This window comes from Kryptolebias marmoratus, linkage group LG18 (genome assembly GCF_001649575.2).
Source record: "Kryptolebias marmoratus isolate JLee-2015 linkage group LG18, ASM164957v2, whole genome shotgun sequence".
NCBI classification, from domain to species: Eukaryota; Metazoa; Chordata; class Actinopteri; order Cyprinodontiformes; family Rivulidae; genus Kryptolebias; species Kryptolebias marmoratus.
Genome location: NC_051447.1, coordinates 7,990,663 through 8,003,442, shown reverse-complemented (window position 1 = coordinate 8,003,442; position 12,780 = coordinate 7,990,663). Strand labels below are relative to the sequence as shown.

At 37.3% G+C, this 12,780-nt stretch overlaps 1 protein-coding gene across 9 annotated transcripts in view; it reads left to right on the top strand.

Annotated features, from left to right (window-relative positions):
- syt1a (synaptotagmin Ia) overlaps positions 1-12,780 on the top strand; it is a 197,794-nt gene that overhangs the window by 115,697 nt on the left and 69,317 nt on the right. The window lies entirely within an intron of this gene.

Genomic DNA, 12,780 nt, shown 5'->3' with positions numbered 1-12,780 from the left:
TGAAATGTGATAAAAAGGAAAAAACACACTTAAAGCAATAAGTAACATTCAGCTAACCTAAAAAAACTAAGATTATTACAGCAACATGGTTGTGCCACGGTCTTCAGTTTTTATTTTATAGATTTGTCAAAAATAGTGGGTATAAACATGAAATGACTATTTTTGCAAGACTAGAGATCAACTATAAGCATGTAAAATGAAACTGCAGTTTTAATTTGTTTGAATGTCACATTATTCTTTAAGAGCCGTGGCTTCCAACATTCAGTGGCTTCACTGGAGCCCATGAAACACCAGGTGGGGATTTTAAGATTGCCTCTGAAAATCAAGCCCAAAATTATTTCTTATAGCATAATTTTGTAATCGTTGCAAGAAATCAAAACAAAAAATTTTAAAAATGTCATTATGTCCCTGTTTAATTGACTTATTAGTGTTGTTTGTTCACTTTAACTAGCAATAGATAAGCTGTAAGTTTCTGAATTGGGAACTTCAGATTTAAACTTTTTGCAACTCTTCATGTTTCACCTTTTGGGCAAAACTTCTATACTTTGCAAACAAGTTGGTTTTTTACAACCATCGGAACAATTTATTTAAGTTCATTTTAAATTAAAAAGCAAGTGAATAATGTCCTAAATGTGTGGATTTTGTTGTGGTCTGTGTTGATGAAATATTCTTGAAAAACTGGCACTTCTCAGCTCCTTGGAGCAGCCACATGAGTTCTGTCAGATGGAGAACAGCCGTGAGGATTTGGACAGCGGGCTTTTGTGTGCTTTGACCTCAAGCGGACTCCGGAGTTTGGCTCTGTGTGGCAGCAGTCAGCCAGCCGCTTCTCTGTCTGATCGGATTGGGTCGCGTTTGAAAGACACAACTGTTTGCCGGTGCCCAGTGGAGCCCGACTGGCATTTTGCTTGTGCCAAACTGGCCCTCTGCTGAGATGTCCCAGTGGGAACAGATCCTTCCAATCCAGCTCCACCTCCTAAATCTCCTGCTGTTTACCAAAAATAAGAATGATTACAGCAACCTACTCTCCAAATTGTCACCTCTCATTATTCAAATTACCAAATGCGACCCATGCAAAGTTAATTTATGTGGCTTATGTATATTACCAAAAATTCCAACATGAATATTTTTTAAAAATCAAGCTAAACCAAGCCAGTTGGCTTAATAGCTGTCTGCTTTTTTTTTTAATTTAGTGTTTCAGCACATCTTAATGTAGAGAAGTACCTAAAAGTTATGTGTATTGCAGATTTGCTGCCCCTCTAGACTTCTTATTTGTGATGTTGTTTGTTCTGTTGGCTGGCTGAGCTGCTCTGTTAGGGGAAATGAAAGGGATCAGGGTTGTTACTGTGGATGGATGTCAGAAAAGATTCCACAATAGGAGCAGGCAAGCCATGACATCCCATGCTCCATAAAAAGAACGTAATTGGCCTCCTAATTGCTCTCAGAGGCATGTTTCACTGCCTGAGCCAGTTCCCGGGCCTGACTTCAGCCTCGGTACAAGTCTAGTGTCAGCCCTGCGTGATCTGACCTGAACACGAGATGGATAAGAGGAAAAGAAAGGCAGTTCTTTCTTCTTCCGCTGACCACCACCTCCCTTAGCGTTTCGTTATATTCTAACAGCCGTGACTGTGCCTGCAGCTCTGTTTATCACCCTCAGGGGGCAGTCATTTCCCCGGCCAAACATCCCACTCACTCAACCATTAAACCACACCTACATCCCCTTAAGTTATGTCTGCATCTCTTGATTGTTGTTTGAGACACACTTTTATTTATTTTATTTCTAATTGTATGTTAAGTAATAATATTGGGATATAAAAACTTTTAAAGGACCCTTCTGTATCTTTAACCTAAATTTTCTTTAATTTCCTAATCAGAGTTAAGGTCTGATAGAATCAACAGTATAAAATGTATTTATTTATCACATTATTATTCAGATCACGAGATCATTTTTGAGTTTAAAATGACTTTTGACCTAAATCTCCTCTGATTTTTGGTTAACAAGTGATAAATAAGATTGAATTGACTTGAGAAAGGGTAAAATCCTTTAAATGCTATTCCATTAAAACATTGGTGTCTTTTTACCCCCAGAGATTCAGATGAGACTGAAATGGGTGTGTCATCACAACTCAGTTGATGAACTTACACATATGCAACTCTGATACAAGGCTAATGGGATTCTATTTGATTGGATTTAGGCATGGAAATAACTTAGGCTGTGTCCAGATAGAAACACTGTTTTTCTGAAACAAGCTTTTTATTTGTTGTTTCTGAAAATGTCCTTGTAAAAACTATATCGTTTCTAGAAATGTTTTATTTGTCTTTTGACCCAAAACACTGTAGTAACTATACCAGGCATGTATGTGGTGCTGTAACGCTGCCACAAAAATGCACATAAAACAGGAAACAAGGCATGGAGCAGACCCTCCAAACTGGAAACATAAAACAGACAAGGATGGTGAATACAAAAGCAACAAAACAAATTCTTTTTGTGGACTTAAAAAGAAGTAGAACTCCTACTTTGTTCCGCATTAAGCTACTATTGACTGGGAGTCGTGTCCATTCAAATTCGCAAACATAATGAATTCTTTTCAATGATGTATTGGTGTTATTGTAGTAATATTGACTAGTCAATAATTTAATTTTTTTTAAAAACAACTTTTTGACTTTACATTATTTGGTGAAATATTAAGAGGCTTTTTGCTCTGTTCTATTTAGAGCAATGTTATTTTTCAGCAGCCTTTTCTGCTAATTAAAGTAATACAATATACAAAGGTTTTGCTCTGGTTGAACACCTGGCATCTGCAACTAGACAAAAACCAAGATTTTTTTTCTATGTCTGATGCCAATGCCAATCTTTAGAAATCACTCCCAGTGGCCAATGTACAACAACTTTTTAAGCCAATATGTGTTTTCCATTAAACTAAAACATAACCAAATTGCTTACCTTAAACAAATAAATAATAAATGTATTTAGTAACACTTAGAAACACACTGACAAACAGTGGGCTGCAGTGAGCTGGCTCTAGCAGTTGCTGCTTCATCTTCATCCTCCTACAAGCTCAATGGTTAGGAACTGGCATGGTTAAATCCTGATTTTTTTAAATTTTATTTTATTCTTTTTAAAGTTGTGATATTACTTCATAAGGTAAATTTCATTTCAGAAGTAAGAAAAATTAATTTTATTCAATCTTAAATAATTTAATGGCAATCGCATCCAGTCATTTGATATGCAGTAATGTCATTTTGTTGTTGACACTATGAACTAAAAAAGGAAAATCATCTTGAGTAGTTACAAGCTTGATTATGACTTTTAAGAAAGTGTGGTGGTGTCCTTTAAGGAGATTTAAAACAAAAATCCTAAAGCCGCAGTTGAGATCTATTAACATTGCATATTCTTTTTGTAAAACTCTACTAACTACTCCAGCATAAAGTCTGTATTAATAGTAAACAAGTAGAAATCATTATCAATTCATAAACATCATGTTGTGGTTTACAATAGAGGTTGATAGTTGAGCAGTGGAAATAAAAAGATGGACAAAAGACTTGAGTGTTTGCAGCATCTGTCATCTCTCTGCTTTGTTCCGTTTTCTGTGAAAGCTTTTGTTCTGCGTCTAAAAAAGCAAGCGTCATATGGAATCTTCATGTTTGTTCCCCTGAAAAGAGCATGTGTTGACATGCATCTGTAAATGAGGAGTCACTGAAGTCAGGAGACTCAAAAGAAGCCATGACGGAGAGGCTTATTCAAGGGAAGGTTTCTGCAGCCCACTTGGAATTAAAGACTTTGCAGGAAAACTGGGTGTTTTGGTGTCTGGAATTAGACTGATCCACATTGACAGATTGGTGTGTCAGCTGTAGTTCTCTGAAACGTACACAAATTCAAGTTTACTTAGGCAAATTCAGTGACGGAGCTCTTTAGGAGCAAAAATAACCTAAATATCACAAAACTGAGCAGGTAGACTCAAAAATATGTTCTGAAACCTAATCCAAGTTCTTTATAAACACACAAATGTATTTAGTGTATTTTTAGGAGAGTAGATGATGCATGACCCAAGGTGTGACCCAAACCAAATACTTTTTGCACCAGCACGATTAAAGCTCTGCTTGTTTTTAATTATAGTTTCTTTTTGTCATGATTTCCTCATCTCTGATTTTCTATAGGTTCATATTAGACAATCTGAATTTACAAGATATACAAGATTTTGGCAAGAAGGGAGAATAAAAAAATGAACTTTAGAACTTTTGTGCCTTTTAATTCAGGTAAACAATCCAAAAAATGAGAAGAAATGGGAAAATTGCTCTGATTGTCTTATGATCAAAATAAACGATCTTCAGATCTGCTTTTCCTTTTCACAGTGTAAGCGTTAAAGTATTCCTCTTCAGTATTAATCACATTACCTTTTCAGTAATTTTGACAAATGTCTCTAATCTCCTGCTTAAGAGCTTTGTGTGTAAAAACTCCAAACCTGTCATCGTATCTTGACACCTATTCATAAAGCCTGGTCTCACCAATGTTCCGTTGTTTGTGTCCAGTGGTTTTCAGAAAATGAAATATTTTGATCATGTGATACAAGTAAAGATAGTTTCTGTCATCAGAACATATCCATCAAAATATCTATTTACACAGCTTTGTGTGTCTCAGTTGCTCCTCATTGAGATCTTCTATAACAAAAAAAAAGCTTGGATCAGCATGAGTTACAACTAAATTAATAATTAACATGCTTGCTTTCAAATCACACACACACACACCCCATAGACCTCATTTATTTTAATCACAGGACCATGCAGTACACAAACTCTGCTGAAGCGTTACTTGGACAACATGGATGATACACTGCTGGCGTGGTCACAGTCAGCTGTGATAATTATCAAGGGGGCTGTGGGAGGTGGAGGGGAGTTTACTCTTATTGCCTGGAGGTACCATTACAATGGGTGTTTATGTTCCGAAGTCCTAATGTCTATCCTGGGCTCTTCATGATTATGATTCTGTTTCCAAGTGTCAAAACCAGTAAGCTGGTTGTTGTGGAGCCTCGGGCGGTTAGAGGTTAGTTTCTGGCTCTTGTGTGAAGTGCTGTGGTGTTCATGGGAGAAATTATTAACCTTTGTGCGTTTTAATTTATCTGGTGTTCGTTAGCTGCCAAATGATGTCAGGCTTGTCTGTAGTTCGAGAAAGATGGAAGGAAGAAACGATGAGAAAGGAAAAGAAAAATCCCAGCTGGTGCTGAAAAGATTGGGTAATTAATTACTTAATGGATTAATTGCAATTTGGGTAGTTGCTTAGTGATTGCTCCAAGTCATTTATTATCCACAAGTGCCAAACATCCAAGCTGTGTTTTAGTGTGTATTTTAGATTGCAAGATAGAATTGCCACACACTGATCAGGGCTGCTCTTAAAATTGGCCAATTTTTGGTGTTTTTTTGACAAAACAATTTTTGGGCCCTGCAGCGAACTAGTATTTTAGTAGCCTTCACACAGAGTTTCCATGCAAACGTTATGCACAGGACCCACATCTGTAAGCATTAAGCCCCATTTTCACTCGCTGTATACTTTCAAAGATCAATCTTGGTGCTTTATCTCTGCATGAACCATCATAGCTTTAGTATGTATTATTCCAAAGCAATTTCAATCCAATTTTTTCAGCTCTCTTGATATGGCTGCATCTCATTCTAATCTCTAGACTTGATCCTTGCATGAACACAAATCTCTTTGATGGTATGCACTTCGCATGTCAAGTGTGTGCTGCATGCAGCATTCTGTTGTCAAAACCTAATAACGCATGTGCTTTAACCACATCTGAACTATGAAGATGGTTTATCAAACCACTGAGGGGAAATATTATATACGACAGGCACAGCTGTCTCTCCTTTCCATTTTCGTTGTGCCTTGTTGCTTTGTACCTCTGGAGCTTTTCACCACCTGAGGTCACGGTGATAACAGCAAGCTTGCAAATGAGGGATCCTCTTCCAAATGAGAAAATCAAAACTCATGCTAATGTGTCAGCGATGCCTGATTGCAAGCGATAAGCTTAAAGAGTGGTGACCACCGTGTGGATTTATTTAAACGCTGCGCTCACAGTGTTATCTACAACACCATCAGTACTGTCAATAAGGTTTCACTCCTTGAGACAACCACACACTGTGGATTAAGATTCAGAATGCCTATTGTGTTAATGATCCAGTCTAACATCTGACTTCTTATAAACAATGATAAAAACAAATTTTGTCTTCATTTTACTCCTTCAAAGTGTTCAAATTTCCATTTGTGAGGTACTTTTAATGTTGCCATGTACATTGTTTCATCCTAAAAAATGAGCAGATCTCTGTTACAATTTTGCAACACTGATTGAGCCTTTTGAACGATGGCAGTGCCTGCTGTTTTTCAGACAAATTGCATGGGTGGAAATTCTACAAAAGGCTGTTGCCGAATAAAAGAATACCCAATGGGGAAGTGGCTTTCAAACTGTCAGAAAAGCAAAATAAAAAAGAATATGAAAGTTTGCAAGAATTCTAAGATGATGAGAAGACTTTATTGAAGATTTTATTGCAAACTCCCCACCACCGCCACACACACACACACACATACACACACAGAGACAATACCATTTTGATGTAGTGAAAGGAATTCAGAGGTCACATTATGAAATAAAAGGTGGATACAGTATGTTTACAGTATGTATTATACATAACATCATATCACCTTTAAAAAAAAAAAATGTATGGCTGTTTCTTTAAAAAAAAAAAAAGAAACATTTTAGCATAAACAACACGCCAATAATGCCACTGTGCTATGTAGCAAAGGTAGCATGCTAACTACTTTTTTTCACTTCAAGATTTGTCAAAAATACTGTTTTCTTATTAAGTATTTTAAGTTGCTTTAATTTGAGTTCTAGGTAGAGAGGATTTGGGCCCTCAGGTAGTATTTTGTTTGATCTAGATCAAAATAAAGTCAAGATTCCAGTGTAAAAGTTAGCCAATAAAGGGTCAGATAATCATCATCCTCCAGTGTTCTGCCACGATTTATTCACATCTGTTCAGTATGGCAGACTGATGACAGTTGGACCGTTATTTCTGGTGAAGTATTTGTCGCCTCTAATCACACTTGCACATCACTCTGTAACACCTTCATCAGATTCGAAACCTGTCAGCTTGGGGTGTGCATGTGTGTTTGCTTAATTGTGTGTGCAGTGAAAAAAGGAAGGGGGCTCAGTGACTCAAACGTGAAATCAGACCACCAGTCTGTTGGAAGTGTCAATTAGATTCAAGATGTGGGTGCATGTGGTGAAGATGTCCTGGGCAGGCTGAGTTATTCCATCACTCGGTTAAATGCTGATGTTTTTTGACCTAGAATTCACCCCCCGTCTACAAGTATGCAGTGTAATTTACCCTGTCGGCATAAACTTTCAAAGTTCAAAGTCCCACTCTCTCATCTTTGTCGAGTAGCAAATCAGACAAGGCAGGGCCTGTATTTCCTCTGAAAATGTCATTTTGAGTTAAAATTTGTTTTTGGCAAGTGGTGTTGCAGAGCAGAAAGTTCAAGTCAACTTTTTTCCCTTAAATATAAAAATTACTACAGCTGAAATACCTCATCAAATCTATTTAAACCTGATTTTTTTTTTCCCCCTCCAGTAACAACTCAGACGATCTAGCTCCTCCTTAATTCTCAGTCACTGAGTGCCTTAACCATTTTCTTGTATGAGCTAATCCACAGCTACATCATCAGCAAAGCGCACACACCCCACACTCTAAACAGAGCTAAAAGGTCAGCTGCCAAGAGCCTGGAAAGAGCACTTGAACCAGCATCTGCTTGAGAAGAGCATTAACAGCTCTGAGAATATGCTTTTTTAATGCAGAAAAGGAAGAAAGACAAAACCGACACATACTAAGGCCCCGTTTACACTGTTCTTCCAAAAAACATTAATGGAAACAAAAAAGAAAAACAAACAAGGAAGAACAAGTTACTTCCTCTGTACATCAGCCCTACAAACAAAATGAATATTTTAAAATATAGTGACTTCTGTTGCTTTTTGGCAAAGTCCCACTTTTATGTAACTCCTCTGTAAATGTTCTGCCTTGATAAACTATGTCAGTTGTGATATCTGTGGCTGAGCCCTGCAGACGGCAGGGTGTAACAGAGGGAGGTGTGAAAGTGTGGGCGGGAAGAAAAAATAAAGCTGTAGGGCGGGAGCTAAATAAAGTCAAACCTGAAGGCCATTTGTTATAAGTCATTCCTTCTTTGAGCTCAAGCTCTTAGAACAGTAGTTCAGATCTGAGGTTATGTGGACAGGGTAGGAATAATTAATATCTTACTTGTTTGTAGATAACTTTTGACTTAACTCAATTTGGTGAAAAACAGTTTATTTCTGACCCAATTGTCAAGCTAATGTCTTGTCTGAGTGGTGTCTGAGCTAAAGTTAATTGCCATTCTAAAATATGTTTTTTTTCTGTGCAGCTTGGGATGCTTCTAGCTGAAATATCATATTTCTCCCAAAGCATACATGTATTTTAAAACCGACTGTGTTGTAAAAGGTTATAAACTACTTTTGACATGAACTGCTATGAAAGTTTTGAGATTGAAGTTATTTCTGTTCAGACTAGTCGTTAGCTTTTCGATCCAGTCAGAATGAAACTCAGTGTCTTTGAACTGAGGTCTTTCAAAGAGTTATTTACAACTGGTAAGATTTTGTTTGTTCATATACTTTACACAGAACTCTGCTCCAAGATTTCTGAAGGAAGGGGAAGGAAGAAACAGACTTTTTCACCTTTGGATACAATCGAAAATTAAGACTACCTGGTGTACAACTTTCTGTTGCTGCCCTGTGGTTTTTATTCTGAAAGAAATTCAGTTTAATGAGGGCTGTGAATGATTTATTGGCAGACTTGCCTTGAACATAAACAGCAATTAGGTTACTTTTAAAAAAGCACTGTTTCCTGTCTTTTCTAGTAATGAGAAGAATTATGGTTAGTGTTGGCTGCTTGACAGCTAACCGCATCAAGTGGGCCAATCAATATCTCAATGACAGACACTAATAAAGCATCACAGTGAGCCAAACTGACAAGAAGTCACTCATTAATTGTTACTTTTATAATCCAGTAATATTAAAATGCCATAGCCTATGCTAATCTACATATGTAAAGAATTACCACTTATTCAGAAATCTATTTTAGTTTTTTTCAATGGCATGAATAAAAATAAAGATGATATTTAGTTTGGTTGTAATAATGTTAGGGAGCTTTATCTAAAAGCACAAATACATCGGGCTCTTGGTTCAGTCTCTTTTATTGCTACTTCTTAAAGGACTCGTCGTACCAAGAGTCTCAAACTCTTTGGAGTCCTTCATGTTTCCAGGTTAAGTTTTCCTCCTTAACATAAAACCCTTGACACTAAATCATTGTCTCTTCCAGTTTGTCACGCCGTCGGTGGCTGCCAGGCAGCTTTCCCTGCAGGGCGACCCTGGATGTAGTTGCACAAATAGCCTCCCTTCATCTGTATGACTCACCTAGCAGTGTTTGCACCCTGGCCCCTGGCCTTGCCTCCTACATCATACTGATTCCAGCAGACATAACTCCCCAGGCGCTGCTGTATTAGCCCTGACCCTCACCCAGCTCTGTGCTCCCCACCCTCTAGCCTCACAGCGAACAAAGCACGCAACCAAAGGTGATGGTCACCCAAAGGCAGGAGGTGGGTTTTAAAGATCCTGCTGTCAATTAGATAAAAGAACAGTTACTTGATTCCTGTTTGCTAAATGTGAGGGTTGAGATTCATTGAGCCAGTAAAAAAAAGAAAAAAAAATCCCCAGAAGATCTTCAGACAAATCAGTTCAGAAGATTTATCATTGATAAAACAATGTAAGATTTGTGTTCTGAGACTTTTGGGTTGTGAACTTTTTCAAAGTTGAGGTGTTGAGTTAATCCACTGTAAATTGTTGACATCAGGATCTAAACCCAAGATCCACGTTGGTCTCATGGCACGCTACGTTACGTTTTAGTCCCCTGCTTCTTATTGATGCGCCCCCTATCTTCAAGAGTGTGCTCCTCCTTGCAGTGCGTGTCATACAAATAGACTGAACACATCCTGCAACAAGTCAGGCAAAGTGTCAGACCTCCGCAGCATGAGGAACAAGAGGAGCTGATAAGAGCTGTTCAGATCTGAGACTCTGGAGTCCTTCTTTCTGGCAGACAAGGCAGATTTTTCGAACTTTCCTTAGCGCTTTGGAAGTAATAATTGAAAATGGAGGAATCTTTGTGCTTTAACTTAATAGAGCTGTTCTGCCCTTGCTGGAAAGCAGGGTTAATAACTTTTTGCAGTTCTATTACCTCCTGAGATTGGCTTCAGGTGAGTTAAGAAGCTTCACTGGACAAGGAGAAGTGGCCGGGGGGCTTCTCATCCTCCTCTTATCTCTGCTCGCTGCAGGCAGTTCACCTGACAGTCATTTATGTGACACATTATATATATAAAACACTTCTACTCTTGTGTATGCCTGTGTGACTACACTTCTTTGAGGTTCTGGCCTTTTAACAAATGAGTGCCTTGCAGATTTTTGTGGACACATGACTGACAGTCTGTAATTAATGTGCCACTTCTTTATCTTTTCCACTTTTATTACGTTAAAGAGGGCTGGTAGGATTTGTACTTGCAAACATCAGTGCAGCAGTGTTTTTGGAGTTTGATCCTTGAAGTTCACGGTAGTTTATCAGCTAAACTGGTTTGATATTTGACATGTGTTGCTGCCTCTCCATAAAATTGAGGTTTTCTTCTTGTCATGGAGCAGCAGTGACAGCTCCATCATTTTACAATCCATGTTATGTTATTTTCCCTAAAATGCTGATTTAAGCTCAGTAAATGATTTTAAATGTGTAATTTGTTGAATTTAATTGCACATTTTGTCTTATTTTGTGCTGAAAAGTGTTCAAGCCCTTTCAAGTTCCCTACATAATCCTTCACAAGAGATGATAGAGCTGATGATATTTCTTCATTTAATACTTTGGTCAAAGTAAAAATCTTCAGTTTCTTTTAGCCTTGAATAATGAAATTAGACTGATTTTTATTTTATTTTTTTTAATCTACTGTATATCTCCCTAGTTCTGCATAAATGTGTTAATAGTTTTATGCAGTCCTTTATTATGCATGCAACATTAAGTTTCATTTGCTGAAGTTTTTTTAATTTGTCATTCATTGTCATTAAACTATTAGCACCCCCCTTGGATTGAAGTAAGTGTCCTTGTAATGATTATTAGTTTATCAGCTCTGCAAAGCGGGGTCTGAGTGTCTTTCAGAGGATTAGTTAAAACAACAGGAATTCCCTTGCTCTGAAATGTAATCAAGTCTGGTTTAAAACCTCCGACTACCAGTTTACAGATAAATAATCAACACTCTCCCACTTAAGTTCCGATACGCATAATATGACTTCATTAATGTTTAATTGTTATAAAAGAAATTTCAGCTAATGATTCTGGATTCAAATTAAAGGCATCATTTTGTTTGCGGCACGTCTGTTGTCTGGCTGAGACTCTGCTTTAGTTGTTTATTTACTCAAATAATGCACTTAATCTAGGTTATTGATCACTGCTCTGCAGAAACTTTTAAGTCCATCTAAGTATCCTCACAACGTTTGTTGCCTCCAGCTGTTTAATACAAAAAACAGAACTCCCTGTGAATTACTTTTTGGTAATAAATTTCAACATTTTAGAGATCTTTAATGGAAGCTTTAGACTTAAATTTGACAGTTCCACTAAGACAAAGTTATTTTTTAGTCAGTTTACAGTACAGTGTTTGGAATAGAAGTAGTTTTATATTATTGTTTTCTATATAGCAGATAATACAGGTATTCTGTATTTTTATAAATAATTCAGACAGTACAATGGGTGCATTTTTGAAGATGTTTATAGCTGTAATTACTGTAAAGAACTTTAAACATCTGATTTTGTATAGTTACAGCCTGCTGCCATGAAAGGTAGGCGATTATGTTGACCTACGTCTGTGTATGTGTGTGTGTGTGTTTCTTTGTCTGTTGGCACAGTGCCTCATGATAAACTAGACAAATATTCAGTGGATGTACATTTACAACTGATTAGCTTTTAAAGTGAGTCTGATTTAAGATGGTTTCCACAGCTACTCAACCTTAGCAAACATAAAAATATCTATAACGCAGTCATTTTTACAGATATTGAACTGCAATTGGGTGTTCTGGTAGTTAGGATTAATCCCAAGCGTGTACTTTAAGCACTAACAGATTTTGAAAGACATTTTGACAAGTAAAAGAGGCAGGCAGTTCAAAGAATACTACTTGATGAGATGGGTTTTATTGATTAATTGTTGGGTGACATGATAAGGAATAGTAATGTAACAAAAAACTAGTGATATAAAGGAAAAATAAAGCTGCATGTGTGTCTTTCTTTCCTTACTGAAGCGTAGTAATTTGTGTTCAGTGTAGCAAATCAAATGCAATAGGAAAAATACACATTAGACATGGGTTTTGTCTGATTTTTGGCAGCTTTTTTTCCTGAGGTGAAACTCCATCCAGCCTGAGAAACTGCCAAAACTGAACCCTGGGGGTAGCAGAAACATGATCCCAACAGGCTGTCCAGATCTCAACTCATAAATTGTATTTTAATCACATTGTTTGCCCTGATTCATTCTATTATCTGCTCCGTTATCAAAATGATGATGTTAACTGCATTATAATCCAGGCGGGGTAGACTGGAATCTGTTGGTACAAGATACTAGGGAGATGTGGGGGGAGAAAAAGAAACACGAAAGGATGATGGAGGAGATGGAACGAATGATAG